At 37.8% G+C, this 23740-nt stretch overlaps 1 pseudogene; it reads right to left on the reverse strand.

The window, feature by feature from the left end:
* Nucleotides 1-16937: 16937 nt before the first annotated feature.
* Nucleotides 16938-23184, reverse strand: LOC127188402 (B box-binding protein-like; annotated as a pseudogene).
* Nucleotides 23185-23740: the final 556 nt, after the last annotated feature.

Below are 23740 nucleotides of genomic sequence, written 5' to 3' on the forward strand. Positions count from 1 at the left end.
AGGACACGGAAGGAGAAATAAAAACTGTTTTAAGAGGAAATCAGGTGGAAATGTCTATAAACTACACAAAACTGGTTTGAAGATGGCTGCTCTAGTGATCTTAAGGGTGACAAGGTTCTCCAAATGGCTCTGCCACCTCCCACTATTTGAAACCATTGTAAGTGTTGAACTGAAAAAGAGGTTCTTAACTGTACAACTGAGATGCCAACAAGGAAAGTGTGACCACCAGGAGTCTGGCCTCCTCACTCCCACAAAAGTGTAGTTAGATCTCACTATGTCTGGAAACCTGAGTCAGAGATCAGAACACCTCTCTCTCTCTCTCTCTCTCTCTCTCTCTCTCTCTCTCTCTCTCTCTCTCTCTCTCTCTCTCTCTCCATATAAGCTCATGCATGGGACAACAGTCAACTTGTATTCATTCTTGGGTCACAAGACTCAATCCAAGGAAAGGTACTAATAGTCTCAGCACAAGAGTACAGGCCAGGCAAAGTCACTTATTATCAAAATTGAATATTTAATCACATCTATAATTCTGTCAACCAATTAGTATATCTTGTTTTCTTTTATTGTAATGGTTACGAGTTTCAGCACAGCGTCAAAATTCACAAGGACTATTAGCCTTACATGGCCAAGCCTTTCTATAACAAGGTTTGTCAAAATACATTTGTAAACATTAATCCCAATAGAAAGATATTGTACAAGGCACTGCTATTTTTTATTTTATAAACATAATACAAATGCATATATATGTCTACATATGTATGTAATTATATTTGAGTATACATATGTGTATGTGGGTTTATATTTGTGTTTGTTCTTGCTCACAATTCTACATGAGGTAAAAATAATTTCTCATGTGGTTTAAATTGCTACTCAGGAGGAATCCAGTACAGAAGAAGCTAAGACAGAAGGGTTGTTCTGACTTCAGTGCCATCCTAGTTTCATCATGAGTTCTGGACAAGCCTTAGTTATAGTGCCAGATTCTACCAAAAAAATGGAAGTCCTCTTTCTATTTTATTAATTAATTTATTTATTCACTCTACATCCTGTTTGTAACCCTCTCTTTCCTCTGCTCCCAGTCGCAACCTCCCTCTCTCTTCCCCCACATCCCCTCCCCTATTTCTCAGAAAATGGGAGCCCCCACTACCCACCTACCCCAGCTCAAGTTCTATCAGGACTGAGCATGTTCTCTTCTTCTGTAGCCTGGCAAAGCAGTCTCACTAAAAAGAAGTGTTCAAAAAAGGCAGGCAATAGAGTCCATTTTAGAGAAAACCCTTGCTCCCCTTTCTAGAAGACCCAGAGGAATCCTGAGCTGCCCATTGGCTACATCTGTTTATGGGGCCTAGGTCAAGTCCATACATTGTCCTTGGTTGATGCTTCAGTCTCTACACGTCTCTTTGGGCCCTGATAAGTTGGCTCTATTGCTCTTCTTGCAGAGCATGTGTCACCTCCAGATCCTTTTATCTTTCTCCTCACTTTTCCATTATTCTCCATACTTTTTGCCCAATATTTGCCTGTGCGTTTCAGCATCTGTTTCAAACCACTGCTGGGTGAAGCCTCTCAGAGCACATCTAGGCTAAGCTCTTCTCTGCAAGCAAAGAAGAGCATCGCTAATAGTGTCAGGGGTTGGCTCTCTTCCGTGGCTTGGGTCTTGGGTTGCACATTCCATCAATCTCTGCTCTATCTGCTTTACCTTTATCCCTGAATATCTTGTAGGCAGTGTAATTCTGGGGTACAAGTTTTGTGGGTGGGTTGGTGTTCCGTTCTGTCCACTAGTTTTGTCTAGATAGAAGATGTTTTCTTTGGTCTCCATGGCCCCTGCTACGAGGAGTTTCAGCTAGCAGTCCCTTCATATCTTCCAAGAAGCCTATCTTGAGTTATGTCTCCAGTTTGTCATAGAGATGCCCCTGCCCTCAGTTTCTCTTTTCTCTTTAGACATTCTGTCCTCCCTTCCCCTTTCTCCCCAGGTCTGTTCCCCACCCTCATTCCTCTCTGTGTTCACTCTCTTACCAAGTCCTCTTTCTTTGTTCACAAATTGTTGTAAAGTGTTGTAGAAGTTTATGAAGTGTTACAAGTCATTGTAAAGTATTGGATAAGTGTGGTACCAAGGAAACATTGAATATTTGCTATTTTCATTAGTTTGTATAGTATTTCATATTTTACTTCATTTATTCCTTATTATTTTAAGGACCAGGTATTGTTATTTTTACCAATACCAATAACTGGGGAAACCTAGTCCTAGGCAGGAATTCCTACTCTAAAATACCACAGTCTATATTATGCAAAGCTGTATTTTATCAGGATGCCAATGACTGGAGATCTGCTTCTATTTATTACATTAACGTTATTAGCCAGGAACACTGGCAAGCGGCTAGCAAATTCTCATTGGAATTTGTTATCTTAGTTACTTAGTGATAGAGATAAGCACAATTTCAAACTCAAATATTTAGATTCCAAGCACATAGCACATTGCATTGCACTAGGCAAGAAATCTATAGGCTGTTATGAGTTTGTCTTTGCCAGTCATTAGTCATGTGTTCTCAGACAAGCCCCAGTCAATACCCAGTCACAATGTAAATAAAAATATAACCAAAAAAGAAAATAATTTATTTCATTTTAAGCTATAGAATAATAAAGAATCCCAATAGGATACCTTCCCCTCTGTCCCAGTTTCCTGGTAAGTGAAGGCTTTTGTGGGACATGCCCCTTGGGCTAGTATGCAGATATAAGTGAGTATATACCATTTGATTCTTTCTGCTTCTGGGTTAACTCACTCATTATGATCATTTCTAGCTCAATCCATTTATCCACAAATTTCGGGAATTCCTTGTTTTTAATAGCTGAGTAGTATTCCATAGTGTATATGTACCACAGTTTCTTTATCCACTCTTCTACTGAGGGACACTTAGGCTGTTTCCATGTTCTGGCTATTATGAATAAGGCTGCTATGAACATGGTTGAGCAAAGTTTCTTGTTGTGTGCTGGAGCATCTTCTGGGTATATTCCAAGGAGTGGAATAGCTGGGTCTTGAGGAAGCCCTATTCCCATTTTTCTGAGATAGCACCAGATAGATTTCCAAAGTGGCTGTACTAGTTTGCATTCCCACCAGCAATGAAGGAGTGTTCCTCTCTCCCCACATCCTCGCCAGCATGTGGTGTCGCTTGAATTTTTGATCTTAGCCATTCTGAAGGCATCCTATTGGGACTCTAAATGAGAGATGCATGGGAGAACAGCAAAATAAAAGGATCCAGAGGGGCCTAGAAATCTACAAGTAGAACAATATGATAGGCAGATTTGGGCCCAGGGGTCCCGCTCAAACTAAGGCACCAGCCAAGGACAATACAGGAGGTAAACTTTAAACCCCTTCCCAGATCTAGCCAATGGTCAGAATATTCTCCACAGTTGAGTGGAGAGTGTGATACGACTTTCTCACGTACTCTGGTGCCTCACATTTGACCATGTCCCCTGGAGGGGGAGACCTGGTGGCACTCAGAGGAAGGACAGCAAGTAGCCAAGAAGAGACTTGATACCCTATGAGAATATATAGGGGGACGTAATCCCCCTCAGGAACAGTCATAGGGGAGGGGAATAATGGGAAAATGGGGGGGGAGGAATGGGAGGATACAAGGGATGGGATAAACATTGAGATGTAACAAGAATAAATTAATAAAAAAAAAGGGAAAAAAAGAATAATAAAGAAAATAAATCCTAGAGTAGGTTTTGGGATCTATTTTGTAAAACCCACAGGGGTCTGCATTAAATTAAGTTAAATTATTAAGTAAGAAGATAATGACCAGAATTAAAGGAGATAATCTGGAGCAGGCTTTACTCTCCTTGGTGTCCAGGGATCCAAGCTCTTCCCTTCTTTGAATCTGCTTTATATTTTCCTATTCTCAGTCCATAATGAGTGCTGTTAGGTATTCACATTAGCAGGCATGGTCATCCAAGATACATACCTAAAAATATTACATTGCCTTTTCCTTTCATTTCTTTATGCTAAAGACTAATTAATTAAGGCCTACTTATATTCAAGGTCCTTTGAAACATAACCAAGTATCTTTGAGTTTACTATTTAAATCAAAGCCCCTTCTACTTTAAGTCAAAAATTTGGTTTGGTTGTGGTCTGTTCTTGATTGAGCCATTTGACTTTTTATCTAGTAGTTCACTTGGGATGGAATGAGCAAGAGAGGCTCCTGTGTTGATCTTCAGGTTAGTGTAGGCCGTGACCTGAACTGCTGAACTCGAAGGGTTCTGCCTGGATTTTCTTAAACTGTAGCAGAATTCCAAGAGAAAGAAAACCAACATGTTCTTAAAAACTCAGGCTAGACTCCTTTAGGGGTGGCATAAACCTGCTATCCCTGGGCTTCACTGAAGCAAAAAGAAGGAAAGTTGAAGGAGAGCCTGGGCTACATAAGTATACTTTGTGTAGAAATTTACTAGATGTTAACTTTCTGCTTAATTCTATGGGGTAAAGTAAAACACGCAATACCTACTTAGATTTAGCTAGGGGAGAATTTTTGATTGTTTATATTATTTTCTTTTATGAAACAGGGTTTTGTGTGCCTTCAACTTGCTTCAAACTCACTATGTAGCTTGCTGGCATTTACCACTGATAGTCTTGCCTCAGCCTTGCAATCCGAGAGATTCTTGCACAAGTTGAACCTTAGAAACCATACAATGCAGATAACCAGTGGCCATTCTGAACGAACCTAACCAAGGTTTAATGAGTGTTGTAGAGAATGGCTGCATTGCATCCAAACCCATGCCACAATCTAATCCCCAGTGTTAAGGTATTTAGTGCTGGGGCTTTTGAGAGGTAACCAAGTCAAAGTTGGATCTCTGATGAGTATCTTAACGTCCTCAGAAGATAAGAGAGCAGAGAGACAGTTTAGCATCTTCCTAGCATACTAAGAGACAACCAGCCAGAAAATCCTTTAGGTAGAACTTTTTTTAAAAAGTCTCATAGGAGACTGTGCAGGCATCCTGATCTCAGACTTCCAGATTTCAAAGCAGCTGGAAATAAACAGTTTTGATTTAGGACATGCACTTATTTCAAGGTACCTTTTGAACAGTTGCCTAAAACAAGACAGATAAGATCTGGTATCACTTCCTACTTTCTACTGTTAGGTTTCTTTCAACCCTTATTTTAAAAGTTAGTGGGATGAATGAGACTTGAGGGATCATATCTCTCTCTCTCTCTCTCTCTCTCTCTCTCTCTCTCTCTCTCTCTCTCTCTCTCTCTCTATCTATCTATCTATCTATCTCTCTTTTAGATTATTCTTTAATGGGTCTAACTAGACACAGTCTGGAGTCTCTTCATTCAAGTAGATAAGTCTGGAATAGTTACAGGTGGCAAACTTCTTTGTCTTTTTCTACCCAGAAATAAAAATCAAGAAGGTGTAGTTGACTAGAGGTAAGCCTCTCTGTTTTCTAAAGTGTACAACCTTTAGAACCCTAGCCTAGCCTGGTGGTGCACACTGGTAATCTGAGGACTCAGAGAGGCTGAGGCAGGTGGATCTGTGTGAGCTCAAGACCAGCCTGGTCTACAAAATGAATCCAGGATAGCCAAGTAACCTTGTCTCAAAACACAAAAAAAAGAAGAAGAAGGAGGAGGAGGAGGAAGAAGAGGAGAAGAAAAGAAAAGAAAAAAGAAAGAGGAGAGAGAGAGAGAGAGAGAGAGAGAGAGAGAGAGAGAGAGAGAGAGAGAGAGAGAGAAAGAGAGAGACTAAAAACAAAACAACAACCAAAATAAAAGTGGCAGTGAGGTGTGAAAGGAGAAACAATCACTTTCCATTACTCTGGGCTCTCTCTGGAGAGAGTTCAAAAGAGACTCTATTTTCCTAGCCAGATTGTTTTGTTGCAGGGGGCAAACTCCGTGGTCCACCTGCTCAAGTTTCTGACTATAGATTAGGAGAATTTCTATTGTGATTTATTTCCAATGACACTAGCCAGAAACAAACAAAATGTAAAATGAAAACCAAACATCATTTTAAAAGGAGTATAAAGAGAATTTGAGTAAATAATTTGAGAATTGTAATTATTACTAAATTAATTTAGCTGGACAGTGAAGATTAAGGATGTCTATCAGTTCAAGTCGAGATGCTTTTTAAATCTTCTGTCTTTTTCTGATTATGTATGTGTGTATGTATGTGCATGTGTATATGCTGTTCATATTGTGTCAGTATGTGTGTGTGTTCTGGAACACACATATGTGTAAGAATCCACAAATGATATCAGATTGTTTCATTGAGGGTTTTCTGACTTATTTATTCAGGCAAGGGTTCTTGTTCAACCGAAAATGTGCTGTTTTGTCATTTCTGGCTACTCAGCCTGCTCTGGTCCTATCAACCTCAGTGAGATCACTATTTCATTAGTATCTGCTAGATGTTTCCAATTTTGTGTAAACTATGGACAGCACAAGTAACAACAGAGGAAACACATCAGGTTTTTATTAAGGAGTCCCTGTGTGCTAGCTATTAGTCTACATTTAAAACACTGAGATAATTGAAAGAAATAAAAATTAATAACCATATCCAAACAGAAGTCATCTGGATTAAAACCAAAATACAAGTAGTGGGATTTATTTATTTGAGAAAATGGGCCAGAGAGATGGCTCAGCAGTTAAGAGCACTTGCTGCTTTTGCAAAGGACCTAGATTACATCCCCATAACCCATGAGGTAGCACAAAACAGTCATATCTCCTTTAAATCCAGCTTCCAGGGTTGTGCTGTCTTCTTCTGACCATCACGTACACTACATATGTGGCACACATACATACAATGTAGGCAAACCTCTCAAACACATAAAATAAAAATGATGGATATACTTGTAAGAGCATATTCATTACATTAAACTACATAAGGCTATTGGTATAAATTTGGAAGAAATATATTTTTTGAAATATGGATTACAAGCTTAAGAAGAACAGAAATGGGAGGATTCTTAGGATTTAACAATATCAAACTTTAGTTTTAGTTTGGACTCTGAATATTTGCATACTTCCTTTTCATCTGACTTAAGCTGACAATAAAAAGTACTGTTTCTTTATCAACTAAAGATAAGATATGATAGATAATGATTTACATTCAGACTTTCAGATGCACAAAGATAGGAAAAATGTTTTCCTCAAGGTTAGCAAATGCAAATAACCAAAACACTATGAATGTAACATTTATATAGTTTATGATTGTTTCATAGTTGTTTTTGCTGTAGGTAGCTTATTGTATATATGTATAATAATATATATGGATATGTAAGAAAAGAAAAATAATAAAAAAGTACTGTTTCATATCTGAATTATTTTCCCCTCCCTCAAGATACATGGTAGTGCTTTCTGTATATATTCTGTTATTAATTTATTAGACAACTAAGAAATATTATCCGAATAAAACAATAGTTCTCAAGCCATTTCTTAGCTGTCACATAATGCTTTATATACCTTTTGAAAATTACTTCTGTCACACTAATCATCTGTTTCAACTTCTTTAATATGTTCTCATAACTTCAAGAAAGATACAGACTTAATAGCTCAGACACAAGAAGCTCAAATATACATTCTTCACTGATGTGTTTCCTCTATTACTCAAACATAAGACCATCACACACTATCAGTAGTCAGCATCTCCATGTTGATTTAGCCATACATTTGGTAAGGAAATCCTTCATAATATTTTAATGGATGGTATAATTTTTTTTACCAATGTATTTGAAAGTGATATTACAACGTCGAAAATGACATTTACATATTTTTCGTCAGTCTTTAGGCAAAAAGAGTAAACCCTCATTCAGAAACTTGATATTTAAAGCTTGATGTTGATGAATTTGACCTAAGAATAGTATTCTACATAATTCAATAGTAAAGAAAAATCTTAAATCGTGTACATGAGGCTGAGGTGGAGATCAGCAGAAATGACCAGAAAAGCCAATCTTGTGTCACTTATGGACTCATGAGCATTTCCAAATTATTTTCATCTAAGCATTTAACCCAGAAATGAAGACTTACCAATATTTAGTGCCACCTAGCCATATATTGGTTCTATAACAACAATAAAGCCAACGTACTGAATGTGCATTCAGAATAAGTATTAAACAAAGACTGGAAACTAAGAAAAGCTACTGAGAATCTAGCATGGCAAACAATTGCCATAACTGTAATGTAGGATAAGTTCAAAGATGTAACAGGCACGCAATACATAATATTTTGAAATTGAGCAACAACATTTCTAGACAAGAACATTTAAAGTGCCATCTGTCACTTCAGATTGTATATGGGAAAGCAGTGGCAGTACTTTGTCAGTTGTATCATTAACTTCTTTCCCAACTCCAAAATCCAAGTGAGGAAAGCATTTTCAAAGTATGCTACTTTAAGGCAAAAGTCAAATCAACAGTTACCCCCTAATTAGTTCAAAGGACTTTCTATAGTCCTCCATCATTGAGTTATTCTAGAGGAAAAATAAGTTTCAAAGATAAATTCTTATTGTGTGAGATTTCAAACATGGAATGACATTATATCCATATATATATATGAGTGCTAGTGTCTTTAGTCTAACTGGGAAAATATGTGGTAATTTTAAAAACAAGCCTCGGCCTCATAATTCAAAAAGAAATTTTTTAGATAGGAGAAACACTAGATTTTTCTAAGCTGAGAATACTTTTTATTTTATGTGTATGAATGTTTTCCCTGTATGTATGTCTGCACCACATGTGGGCTATAAAGGCTAGAAGATAATGTTAGATCTTCTGCAATTGTAGTTGCATTGGTTATAAATTTACTATATATGTGCTGAGAATCAAACATGGGACCTCTGTAGGAGCAGCCAGCAGTTTTAGCCACTAAACAATCTCTCAAGCCCCATAAACTTTAATTTTTTTATTTTAACGTATACTAATTCATTGCAAAGAATTGTAAATATCAAATGAGATATTAAAATTAGACAAAACACTGTTTGGCTATCAGACCAATTCTTCTTGATAATAATTAGTTATGTAATCCAACTCCTGGCTTAAATGAGCTATTAAATATAAACCCATCATATGTTAGCCATAACTTAGGAAACTGGTGTCTTTCATGTTTGCATTATCAGCTTTTCCAACCTAATATTCATCCCATAAAAGCAAAGCATTTAACAAATATACTGTGAAAAGCTTTCCAACTTTCTTGAAATGAACTGTATGATTTGCTTGCAGGTATGATAGGCTGCTAATAACTAAACTGGTTTGAATGTTGCAGTGCAACATCTGCTGATACCGTTTCTCCTTCTAATTACAGTTATTAAAGCTCTTTTGACTTTGTCAGTTTCTAATTCCAAGACACTGGTTGTTCAAAGCTTCTTACATAACAATGATTGTTGCTCTTAGTCATAGATGAATTCTACTCAGAAAAATGAAGAGGTAACTAAACAATGCTGTTGCCTCACTATAAAACTGGGAGAGTGGGTGGATTAGAGACAGAAAGTTGCTATGGTGATGTATGCATGTATCTACAGACTTCCAAACGGGGCTGACTATAATTAAACTTAAATAGTGAGATCTGTTTTTACACATATGCATTTGGATTAATAAAAAAACTCATTGATTTGAAATATATACTACATTAACTCCTACTTGTGAGATGAGGAGACAATTTTACCACAAACTACAATTTATGATTTTCCTCAAATAATTTTCTGTTTATATTTAATGTATTTCATTTCTTTATTCTAGTACATGATTGTTTATTGTGGATATTTTAGCTTTCTTTTATCTATTTACTTGGGGTATTATTAAAGAAAATGCTTAATTATTTGGTGCTCAATTACTTTACTTGCTTATGTACCTCAAACTAAGAAACTAAAATATTGCAATGTCTTGTGTTTGACTTGTATAAATCAGAAGGATATTAATTGTTGCCAGTGAGAAGGTTATAGAAGAATCAATATGTTCAACTTTTTACAAAATTGCCTTGCTCTAGCATGGTTTTTGCCTCAGTGATACTATGTGTATCAGTTTTATTAATGAGAAAATAATTAGGCAGGGTTGCATCATCAGAAGAGCTCTAACAAAATAGTATCTAGGATCAGGAATTCAAGGTTTAGGCACAAATAAACACCTTGGAAGTCACTTTGTAACTGTGCAATATTGACATTAACAACTCCAAACACATATCTTTTCTTAAAGGTATGCAGGCAATAATTTCTTGAAAAGTTATTATTATGAAGCCTGGTGACATATTCTGTGTGCCTAACAGAGAATGCTTATGAGAGAATGTGTGGGGAAGGAATCAATGTGCAACTTACATAAAGAAAGCTTGATTTAAAACCCTTAAACATAGACTCACTTCTTTTATTCACAAAATGCTCTAAAATTTAAATACATAAAATAATTGTATAAACTATATTTCATTTTATACATCCATTTAAGTCTCCTTTTATTTTATAGGCTATCTTACCCATGCCCTCTACTGATTTGCCAAGAAAAGCCACAAAATTATTAATAATAATTAATAATAAATGATGTGTTAAATACTTAGCACATAATTAATACGTTTTACATACAATAACTTTGTTACAAAAAATCTCTCTGTTATTAGTGATTAAATTCCTAAAATTAAAGTGAAAAATCTCACTGTCACCTAAGAAGACATGGTCTTTTACAGTTTCCAAGAAAACTAAGAAACCTAAAAACAATTTTTGCTAGTAATATAAAGCAAAGCACATTGGGAGATAGCCAGACTTTTTTCCAGAAGCAATTTTTGACACATTTATTGCATGTGTGCGTGTGTGTGTGTGTGTGTGTGTGTGTGTGTGTGTGTGTGTGAACACCTACATAACATAGCATATTTGTGAAAGACAGGGCAATTTGCAGGAGTTACTCACATTCCACCATGTAGGTCACAGAGATTGAACTATGGTTGTCAAGCTTCATGTCAGACAGACACTTTTACCCACTGAGTCTCCTTACAGGCTCCAAAGACATTTTATAGTAACTTTATATAGAATATTCAACCTAGCTATGAATTAGATATAATAATATAAAAATCTAAAAACAATAAAGAAGCCAAGCCAAAGTTAGTACTCTAAATCCTTAAAATTGATCATCTCAATAGTAGAAGGAATCCATTGGGCATTGTTTTTGCTTAGTTGTTTGTCTTTTATTCCAATATCTCTTACTGATTCCACATGCATGTTGGCATGGTTAGACTATTGGGAAGTCTGTGACAATACAAAATCATATGAGTAGCAGTAAAGTAAATGTATTGAAACAAAGAATATGCAGGTGATACCTTGTGTCCTCATGCTAATAATCTTTAAAAGATCTAAAACATTAAGAAAAGTGAACAAGTTCTCAGTAAATACAAAAGAAAGAAATTCTAAGAAGAAAACCAGGTTTATAAAAGTCTGTGTGCATTGCTGATTCAGGATCAAGTATTCATGTCGTCAAGTAAGATGCATTGCTTTTGCTTAAAGAAAGGAACAGATACCTAAACCACAAAAGCAGAGTCAAGGTCACAGCAAAGTGACAGCCATCTTGCCTTGGCTCTAAGTCTTTTGGATATTGATTTTGAGACGGAAAGGCTCTAAAGTATAACTTTGAAAAAATGCTTTAGCTTTCTAGACTTTAGCTTCCTTATTTGTAAAATACTCCACATACAGACTCTGTAGGGATGTGTTAAAGATTAAGTAAAAAAATTTAAAGTGCCCTTTATAAAGCCTAATGTATACATAATTAAATCTAAAGTGTGCTGAAGACACTATAGAATTTTACCTCCTTATCTACAAATGTATTTAGGATAGTATCAAAACTATAATTTAATATAGAATGGGGAGATAATATAGTGTTCATTTTTTCTTCAACTGTGAGCATCTATGGATCAAACCAAAGTGACAAATTACAGAAACTTAGATCCATTAAGGCTAGGTCTCCAAAAATAACTTTTTCCATCTGTTCCGTGAAACAAAAGAAAATGTGTAAAAAGATCATTAATAAGTATATTGGAGGAAAAGACAGTAAGAAATGTCATTATTCCTTATAAGCAACATGCAAGATAAAAATATAAAAAAGCTCATGTCTCTTGCCCCAGCACTGAGGAGGCTGAAGCAAGAGGATGCCAAGTTCATGGACTAAATAGACAGATGAATCTTCGAAAGTAACTAGTTAGCTAAATAATGGAAGAAAGCAAGAAGGAAATAGAAGGATGGAAGAGAGACATGCTATCTAATTTACTTCATTATGTATAACTTCTCTCAGCTCAGCTTCTTGAGCCCTCTTTCCTCTCATTTCCATATTTGAAAGTGAAGTCACAAGAGGGATGTCACAAGAGAGAGAACCGAGTATCCTTCAGTCTGATCAGTCACACCTTCTTGAAACTGCTCCCAGCAGATTAGCTTTGGGACATTTCGGAAAAGACATAAATGAAGTTGGCTGCCAGCTAAGCTGTAGAAAGAAGAGGAAATAGAAAATCTGGTGACCCGCAGATCCTTTCATGTGTACTTAGAGGTTTGCGGTGCTGTTGAGAAGAAATGCCAAACAGTGCTTCCTCGCTGCTGTAGAGCAAATAGAAAAGATTTCCTCAATGTCTGACAAAGGCAGTAATATTGTCATTTTATGTTTGGAGAACTCTATAGAAATATTTTAAATATCCATTCAGGTATCTATCTTAAACCACACACACACACACTCATGCACACATTCATATATGCATATGATATATATGTGTGTATATTCTTAGATGCATTTCAAGGCATAATTCTTACGGTTTTCTGAAGTATATCATATAGAAGAAAACAGATCAAGCAAAAACTTAATAAAATACTTAATTATGCTTCGATGCTATAACCATTCACCATAACTCATATAGCGCTGATCCATCTCTAATTGTGCAGTCCAATTCTGTAAATATGAGTGAGCCTTTGGATTAAAAACAAAGCCTAGTGTAATCAATTCTAAATTCTTTACATGACTGTAATGCATGTTTGCCTTGGGAAAGATTCCAGAATGTGCACCAGGTCTTTGCATATATGATTCTTACTTTATACCTAAGTAACTTCTTGCTGCACTTGTGTGTTCCCTGAGATGTCTCTCAGCTCCTAAGTGTGTTTACATGAAGAAATGAGATTTTCTCAAGGTACTACAATAATGTAAGTGGATTTAGTGCTTACTTTTTTTTTACTGAATTTAACAATGGCATAAGTGGAAAAACAACATCAAATCTACATTGTGTTTTCTGTGGTTTACCCTAAAGAGGAAAGGGTTCTAATTTAGATCACAGATTTTAAAGAGTTTTTGCATGTGCATGTAAGATGTGCTAACTAATAACATCAATAAGGCAAAGATATTACTTTAAATGGATTAAAAATACTAATTATTGAAAATAACTATGCCAAATATTATAGATTTTACTTTTAAGGAGAAGTAGCTAATCGTTATTTTAAGCCACACATTTTATTTACACTGAATCATTTGTGAGTTTGTTGTTGTTATTGTTGCTGTTTGATCCAGGCACTTACTTCGCAGTTCTGAATTCACAGAGATCTGCCTGCCGCTTCCTCCCCAGTGCTAAGGTTAAAGGTAGGTAGCACCACATTTGGCTACTGAGTCTTATACTACACCATACTTATATATATGTCAATCAAATGATTCCCTATGGTAACGCGATTTTGTGAGAACTCAAGAATGTCTAAATTTTGGCATGACAATCCTTTGCTTAAAAATCCCAATCCTTTTATTTTTAGCCTTTTGCTAACTTCACTACCAGTACAGGAACAACTAAACCAGCTTCCTTTATCTCGAGAGCAGGTTGTAGTTGTGGCTGCATTATTGCAGTGTGCTGTTTCTGGTCCTCCAGGCCATGTCTGACTCTTAGCCAGCTGAATTTCCTTGTTCCCATTCAACAGCTCTTGCATGCATAGTCTCCGTGAATTCAGCCAGAAAACAATAGGTTTTCCAGAATCTGTCCTCCAGTCCAGCAAGTCCATCAGCAAAGTTTGCATTTGTCCAGAATTGAGACTTAAAGAGCAAAGGACAAATTCCTCCACGAAGTCAATCTTAGTATCTATTTTACCCCATTAGGGTCACTTCCTTGTGACATGTTCCTGTCAAATCGCACCGCAGCATTGAAGCAGGATGAGTTCTCACATGATACGGAGTTTCATTCTGTCCTGAAGACTAGGACAAACCCGGAAACTGCAGTCTTCTCGGCCTAGAGTCTAGGTTACGGCATCCGGTGTTTAAGGGCTATTGCAATTACGCAGCCAAATATTTCTAAAGTATTTACATTTCCAGAAAGTATTGACTGCAACCCAGCCACATCATATTATGGAGGCCAGGAAAGGCCTGAACTCAGAGTCCTGGCAAAGCTACAGGCCTACTACCTTTACATAGTTAATGTCAAAGATTGTTAGCAAAACTGTCTACAGTACACACCTCTACTGTAGAATTAGCCAGCTAGAACTTTCAGATGACAGCAGAATCCAGATTAGTTACCTCAGGGAAAGGATCTGAGGCAGGGTAACTCAGTTTACATGATCTCAGTGCCAGACAGCAATGTTGAGCCCAATTTTCCTTTGTTTCCAGAGTAGAGAACCCTGTATTTTCAAACAACAATGAAATGTTTATTGTGAATTAAACTTAGAGACACAAGAAAGTCTCATCCCTCATAAAATTAATTATGAAAAACATCCTTTTTTAACAAATTAATGACTCTACACAGGGACATTGTCAAAATAGCTGAAGCAGATCAGTGTCTTGAACCAGTCATCAGCACCTACTGTGCTGTGTTTAACATGGAACTGGAGGGACCCTGCACTCTTTACTGTAGATCTTTCCTCATGGTAGGAAGTTTTCTTTGTATCTAAGCCTAACAAGTGTCATAAGAAGATTATAATTGAGTCAGCCCATAGATTTTTCAGGCCCTAACAAAGCTTGATGGGACACATTCTATGGCCACACCAAATTACAATGAAGATCAAAATTTTCATGAACTAATACAGTTAGCCATGAAATAAAATGCAGAGTATTATGTAATCTAAGGTTTTGAACAACTAGTACATGTGGAACATAGGGTTTTGTTCCGCCTCTTTATACCTTACACTTGGAGGATCTACTCTTAATTTGCAGCTAGAACATTCATTTATACTCTCTATTCTCTATCTATCTATCTATCTATCTATCTATCTATCTATCTATCTATCTATCATCTATCCATCTACCTCCCTTGCCCTGTGTGTGTTTCATTCACACACACACACACACACACACACACACACATATGTTTAGTTTGTTGGTATAACCCCCCCCCTCTTGTAATTTCATGTGAAAGCCAGAGTAACATACCTAATTCATTTTACTGTCTTCATTATTGCTTTAAATCAGGGACTCTGCTTGAACCAGGTGTTCTTCATTTAGACTGGGCAGTGAGTGTTCAGAATCTGCAAGTCTCTTGTTCTCCCTTCCTCCAAGCTAAAGGCATGTTAAAGGAGTTAAAGGCATGCATCGCCTTTCAGGCTTCTTACATAAAGTTTGAACTCAGGTCCCCCTTGTTTGTAAAGCAAGTGTTTTTACCCAATGAGCCAACTCCCTAGCCCAGGATCAATCTTTATGCTATTGAACATACCTCTTCCTCATTTCTTCCTTTAGTCCTAGTGCATGTCCAAGCCCTTCCTCCCACATTGCCTGCCTTGCCCATTTAGTTATCATTACAACGTGTAAGCCAGTGAGATATGTACAGCACATTCTAAGGATTATATAGAATACTGTGCAGGAAGAAACATCCCTCCCAAACAAAGTTCTTAACAAAGTATTTGTTTTCTGAATTTCTTATTACATAAAGGAAGACATATCCAGCATAGCAAATCATGTCAGCAGGTTTGAACATGTGCACACACACACACACACACACACACACACACACACACACACACACACACAGAGAGAGAGAGAGAGAGAGAGAGAGAGAGAGAGAGAGAGAGAGAGAGACCACATAAATGAAGAAAAATAAAGAGAAGACCTTCTGTAGGCACTGGGAATTACTCAGTTTCTGATGCAGCAGAACTGGTTTCTTGGTCAGTATTTCTGTAATAATTATTTTTATTTAGTTAGAAGCATTCAGTACCTTCTGTAGCAAAATACTTAGTACTATTTTGGGCGCTGGTTTCTTATAATTTTTTATGGTCAGTGTCAACAATTTGCCAAGTTGCTTCTTCAGGGGATGAAATGCAGCTACAAACAAAACTGATCAATCTATTTTCAGTAAATTTCATCCTTACAGAGAGCCAGGCAATGAGAAAGATGTATAAGAAATTATTTAGAATTTGTTGAGTACTATTACATGCTAAGGAGAATAAAATAGGGCAGAAATATTGGTGGTGTTGTAAATAAAGGGACTTTGAATTTAAGAATGTAGCCAAGAAAAATTTATTTTTAATTTAATACCTTTATTAACAGGTGCTTGCAGTTTGTTGACTTAAAAAAAAAATCAAGTTCTAAACTTTTGTTACAAATTAAAAATGAAGTTCTTAAAAATCTCAACTAACCAGATATGAAACAATTTAAAAAACAAAGGTCTAGTGAGAAAAACACAATTGTCTCCTGGCATGGTGGCAAATGCCTTTAATTCCAGCACTCCAGGAGGCAGGGGGAGGTGGATAAGTGTGAGTTCGAGGCCAACCTGGTGTACAAAGCAAGTCAAGAACAACCAAGGCTACACAGAGAAATCCTGTATTAAAAAACGAAACAAACAAAAAAACACCCCCATTTGTCATTAACAAAAGAGACACCGTTAGGTAATAATAATAATAATAAAATAATAATAATAATAATAATAATAATAATAATAGTTATTATTATATTATATATATAATAATAATATAAAATGCTTCATAAATAATGCAGATAGTTCTAGTGTATCTGGTCAATGGGAAAAAAGCAAGCACTTAAGGTGTTCAGCTCCAATCTTTGTTCATTTCTTACTGCTGGAATGTCATATACATTTTTTCTCCTTGATTTTCCTTGTCCTTTTCATTGCAGTACTCTCTAGGCTGCCTTTGGCATGGTCTGTAACCCTAATACAAATTCTGTCTCACTGGTCTACCTTGCTTTTCTGCACCCTGGTTGTCAGCACCCTCTATCACTTCTTGCACAGGAGAGTTAGAATACTGTGGTCAGTGCCCATAGGGTCTCTCATGTAGGAAGGTAGAAACGTTCGCAGTTACTGGTTACTGGTTCACCGTTACTGGTTCACAGTTACTGAGTTGTAGTTACTGGGCCTGGCTTTCAGGAGCGCTTTCCGGTCCCTTTCTTTCCCCACTCTCACTGTTCTGGTATTTTTGGTGATAACTGCGTGGAGGACCCTTATGACGTTGATAACCTCTATATTGGCGATGGCGTGTTGCCTATTTACTTCCTTGACTGGAACTTCACCAGGGCCTGTAACATTTGCTGCCTCCGCACTCTTTTCTCCTTCAACAGTATCAAAATCCACAGTCTCTTCATGTCCTGCACTGTGAAGGTACTTTCTGAGGTTATTCTCCTTTATGGCAGTCTGGTGTACAAATACGTTTTTCTTGGTGTCATACCTATTGAGTAACCATGTCCGTTCCTTACACTGAACCATTTTACTGTCCCCAAAACCTTCCTTGCTATGACCTTCTAGTCTTCACTGGTGAGCACAGCCAGTGTGAGGCTGCCACAGGCAGCTGTTTCGGTAGTGATGGCCAGGGCGGCCTCACATTGGCTGCGTGTCCAGTGCTGGGGCTAGCGACCAGGCAACTGCTAGGTCTTGGTCTCCCTGCTCATGGCTGCGGTGGTCGAGAGTGGGGCTGGCATTGGAGCTGCTCTTCCTGCGGTGTGATGATGAGATGGCTAAGAGCGGTGGTAGGTCTCTTAGGGCTTTCAGGGTCCGCTCTCCGCTCCCACTACCGATCGAACACCATGCGTATTATTGTGAATTAAATATATAACAATAATCCAATAACTCTTTTATTAGCAAATTTAATATAATGTGATTTCATAGTTATTTTGTGTTGCATAATTCTTTTCTAATTTAAATGTTCCACATCTCTGTTATATTTTAATCAGAAATTTTATTCTGTGAAATGTAAAACATAAGAATTTGTTCTGCTTTATATTTTTTCTTTTAAGTTGTTTTTTAGTTCTTTTGAATTTTTGATTACATGCCTGTATATGAGTCTTTGTGTAAGTTTGTAAATGCAGAGTCCAGAAGGGAACATTAGATCTTCAATATTGAAACTTAACAAAATAGAGACTGAGTTATTATCTCAATAAGTTATAATATAATACAATGATGTAAACTGCCAGACTTATGTAGTATATGTTTATATACTAAGTACCATAATATTATAGACTGGCTAAAATACAGCTACTTAATAGAGCCTTTAGAAGTTGAGTCTTTTCAGGCCATACAGATACATTATTACAAAATTAATCAAGATTTTATAAGAGCAGCAAAGGTTAACCTATAAGTGAACTATTTCTGAATAGTTACCTTAGTGAGTGTGCCTATGCTGTCTCCCTACATAGCTCATGAAATTCTGCCCTAAACCACAGAGATTCTTCTTTGAAAAGTTTTGCTTATCAATTCCTTCTTTGCTGACTTTAACATTGTATACTGTATAGTATTGACCTCATATAGCAGAACATATGGCTGGTTGTAATGTATTTATTCCTGTAGTTTTTTTTTAGAAAATCCATAGGAACCAATTTTTTTTATCAGCAACATGAGTTCTGTGAAGTCATGTTTTCATACTTGTACACTGATATTTGGTCAAGTTCCTAGTTGCAGGAATGTTCAAATATAAGACAACCTACCTCTGACATTATTCCCCACTGTAATATTAGTCAATGGTCATAAAATACTGTGTTACCATGAGGTGCTACAATATTGTTTAAATAAGTAGCAAATTAAATGGGCCTAACAATAGTGGTTTCTAAAAACTAAAGCAGTTAAGAAATCTGTTTTCTGTGTTTTTAAGTCACATTTGCTCTAACACTTAGCTCCAGTTTTAGATTTGTCCTCCTTGGTTCCTCCTTTCACAGTGCTCAGAAGTGCTTAGTTCTGAATTGCTACTCCTTACTTCCCTCATGCCTTAGCATTGATTTTGGCAGACCAATAGCTTCCATACACAGCCAAGCATTTGTGCTGGCATCTAACCTCTGGAACAGGTTGACTCAGATGTGTGCCACACCTGTGAATCTTCTGGCCAGTCTTCACTAACTCCCACAAAGTTAATTATCTTGCTTTACTTCAAAACTCAAAGTCAAAAGAATTGGAAAGAAAATGCATAAAAACTCAGATGTTCCTCCTTCTAGCTGTCCCCTACATCATTTTCCCAAACAAAACATGGCCATAAACAATAGCGTTTCCAAATCCACATTGTAGTTTAATTTATAAGAAAAGGAAATGCAATAGAATTCATTATTTCTGAAATACTGATAAATTCTAGGAGCCAAAGCATCTCTGTGTTTGCCCATCAGATAAAGAATACAATATATACACTATGATACTTGGGAACGCTGAGGAACTATGAGGTTGAAATACTCAATGGTTTTTCAAGATATTACTGTTAGACATCAAAAGATGGATTTTATAATAACATAAAATTGTAAATGTAATGAGACTGGAAACATTCTTACAATTCACCTTTACTCAATTTCACCATGGATGTTTTATTCAAGTAAAGTAAAATGCCTTTTAATTCACTGAAAGCCACCCATTTGATTAATTGCTTTTCCAATTTTTTCTTCAACCACTATATATTCTACCAACCATTTTGACACAATTTTAGTATTCATATCTATGTTCTGAGAATAGATATATAATATTTAGGAATCTGCACATTTGAAAATAAATTTAACTCTTTGATATTTACCCCCAAAACCAAAATGCATTCCTATACACAAATGACAAGCTACTGACTTTTTTGAGTTAATTTTGTATCCAGCTAATTTGCTGAAGTTGTTTATCAGCTGTAGGAGTTCTCTGGTGGAATTTTGAGGGTCACTTATGTACACTATCATATCATCTGCAAATAGGGATAATTTGACCTCCTCCTTTCCCATTTGGATACCCTTGATCTCCTTTTGTTGTCTTATTGCTCTGGCTAGAACTTCGAGTACTATATTGAAGAGATATGGAGAGAGTGGGCAGCCTTGCCTTGTTCCCAATTTTAGAGGAATTTCTTGAGTATCTCACCATTTACTTTGATTTTGGCTATTGGCTTGCTGTATATAGCCTTTATTATGTTGAGGAAAGTGTCTTGTATCCCCGATCTCTCTAAAACTTGAAACATGAATGGGTGTTGGATTTTATCAAATGCTTTCTCTGCATCTAAAGAGATGATCATGTGGTTTTTTTTTCTCTTCAGTTAGCTTCCAGCCTAGGGAAATCGTGAGAAAACAAGTGAATCTATCATCAGACTCCCTCCATCCAACTCTGGAAGCTACCCAACAAAAACAAAGATGGCAAGATGTCTAAAGGACAGCATAAAAGCATACGCAAAAAAAAAAAAAAAAAAAAAAAAAAAAAAAAAAAAACAACCCAAAACAACATGGCATCTCCAGTTTCCAGCTATCCCAAAGAAAACAACCCAGAGAACTCAAATACAATGGAAATACAAGAAAATATTTATTAACTTTACATCCTGATTGTAGCCCTCTATCTCTCCTCTCTTCCGAGTCCCAACCTCACTTTCTCTTCCTCATCTCCCCTCCCCTATTCCTCAGATAAGGGGAGCTCCTTTTTCCAACCACTATAGCACATAAAGTAGCATCAGGACTGAGCTTGTCTTCTTCCTCAGTGACCTGACAATGCAGTCCCACCTGGAGGAAGTGATCAAAAAGCTGGCAACAGAGTCCATGTCAAAGACATCCCCCATTCCTCTTAATAGCAGACCCATATGAAGCCTGAGCTTCCAAACGGCTACATCTGTGTAGGGGGCCTAAGCAGAGTCCATGCGTAGTCCTTGGTTGGTGCTTCAGTCTCAGGAAGGCCCTCTGGGCCCTTGTTAGGGCCTCTATTGGCCTTCTCATGGAGCACCTGTCACCTCAAGATTTTTTTCTCCATTCCCTCCCCAACACCACCACTTTCCCAAAGCACTCACCCATAGTTTGCCTGTGAGTTTCAGCATCTGTTTCAAACTGCTGCTGGGTGGAGCCTCTCAGAGGACAGCTCTGTTAGGCAAGCATAGTAGAGTATTTTTAATAGTGTCAGGGGTTGGCTCTCTTCCATGGAGTGAGCCTTGGGTTGGGCCAGGCACTGGTTAGTCATTCCCTCAATATCTGCTCATCTTTACCCCTGCACATCTTGTAAGCAGGGTAAGTATGGGGTAAAAGTTTTCGTGGCTGGGTTGGTGTTCTGTTCCCTCCACTAAGAGTCCTGTCTAGTTAGAGGTTGTCCTCTTCAGTGTCCATGAAGACTGCTACTAGGAGTCTCTGCTAGAGTCCCCCACATATCCTCTGAGAAGTCTCCAACTGACTTAGGTCTCCAATTTGTCGTAGAGATGCTCCCACCCACACTTTCTCTTTTCTCTTCAGGCCTTCTGTTCCACCCCCCACTTACTCTCTCCATGTCTGATCCTCACCATCATATCTCTCTGCTCTCCCTCTCCTGTCTTGTTCCCTCTCTTCAACCACTACTGCTGTCTATTCTATTTCACCTTCAGAGTGAGATTTAGCATCCTCACTCATTCTCCTTATTATCTTTTTTGGGTCTGTGCATTGTAGTATGTTTATCCTGTACTAAATGGCTAGAACCACTTATATGTGAGTGCATACCATGTGTGTCTTTCTGCATCTGGATTACCTCACTCAGGATGATCTTTTCTAGTTTCACCAACTTGACTACAAATTTCAAGATTTCCTTGTTTTTAATAGCCAAGTAGTATTCTACTGTGTAAATGTAACACCATTTCTTTATCCATTCTTCGGTTGAGGGACATCTAGGTTGTTTCCAGACATTGGCTATTAGAGATAAAGCTGCTATGAACATAGTTGAGCAAATCCCCTTGTATGGTAGAGAATTTTTTGGGTATATGTCATATGGCCCTGGGTTTTCTTGCTTCTTTTCTTACACTGACCTCTAGCCATCTGGTTGTCTCTGGTGTTTGCAGGCATAGTGGTCCCTGATGATAGTACTCTGTGGGGTTGTAGGTAGATCCGGTAGTCCAAGACGGCAGCTCTCCTCTTGTTTTCCTGAGTGGCACTAGAGTTCTTGGAATACAGGGAAAACTGGTAACATCTGATGGCTGCTGCTCTCTAAGATTTCAGGTGAAGGTGGAACCTGGTAGTCCTTAATGGCTGCTTGTCTCTGAACGTAACTCATGGGTATCTTTCTCTGCTGCTTTGTGGTGATGGCTACTGGTCTCCTGGGTTGCAAATGGAGATGGGCACCAGAAAATAGTGCAAGTCCAGGATCTAGGATATGGAGTGGGGAGTGCCCTGGGTAGACCTCACTGGTGCTGGTGGACTCTGGCAGGCCAGAATTTGGGGGATGATTTCCACCTGCTGCTACTTTATTGGTGCTGATCTTTTGGACTGCAGGTAGGAATGAGACCTGGGAAATTGCAGGAGTCTAGGAGCTGGAGCATGGGGCATGGAGGGCCCTTGTGTGTACCCAAGGTCTGGCAGGTCTGCTCAGGACAGCTGGTAGAGCTGTGAATCATAGGCTGGAATCTGGAAACACCCCCAAGGTGACAGGGTCAGCAGGAAGGTCTGAGGCTGGAACCATGTGATATCCTCCTCTCTCTGAGGAAACACCCACAGACCCTGGCACTTTGGAGTTAGCAATAGAGCAGCCACTTGCTCACTCACAGTTCCTCCTCTTCCGGTAGGGACTCAGATTCCATGCGCGGGGGGTTGCCATCTTGTAATCAGAGCCATTAAGGACCTATGTCTGGGAAGTCTTCTTCATAGGGAGACAGGCTTCATGAGTTGGAGGCTGGGGGTCATGTACCTGACTTACGGAGGCTGCCCTGTACCCTGGGAACTGGGAAGAGTCTGGTCCATGTTTGAGTAGGTGGAAGGCTGCCCTGAGTCCCTTGGACTCGGGAGCCAACCACAGGGGTTTCTGAGACCATGCTTCCCAACTCCCAGGATGCCTCCCTTCCACTGGGAAACACAGTTTTCAGTGCCCAGGAGTCCACAACCAGGCCATACATCTGATCTCTCGTGTCCTATCTCATTATCCTCAAAGAGCATGCCCACTGTGTGCTGCCATCTTGGATCTCCCTATTACGTATATTTTTTGAGAAAAGTTCTTATCCTACGTTGGTCTCACACTTGTTGTGTAGCTCAGGGTGTTCAGCTCTTTCTCAGTCTTCACTTGCTGGTGGAATTTTTGGTGTATTACTGTGTCCATACCTTTTCAAGTCATAAAATACTTAAAGACTCTTTATAAATTAAGTTGTTTAGATCATTTGGGTTTTTAGCCTGATGCTAAAAATCTAACATTCTTAATTTGTATGATTTTGTTTTGATTTTCTGATTTTCCTTTGTTTTTTGACAGTGACTCCCTATGTACTTCCAGCTGGCCTCAAACTTGAGACTCTATAGCCTCAGTGTTTTCCAGCACAAGATTCCAATGGTGTACCACTGTGCCTTACTAGATTTTATATGTTCTGTAAGTCAAGTTCAGAAAAACAAAGTCTGTTGTTGAATATAATAGGCCATTCTTTAAATAGTATAATGCAACGTTGTGTTCTGTTTGTTTGAATATATTCTACTTCTTGGTATAATTAAATATTTAAACATTCCA

Source organism: Acomys russatus, chromosome 4, assembly GCF_903995435.1.
Source record: "Acomys russatus chromosome 4, mAcoRus1.1, whole genome shotgun sequence".
NCBI lineage: Eukaryota > Metazoa > Chordata > Mammalia > Rodentia > Muridae > Acomys > Acomys russatus.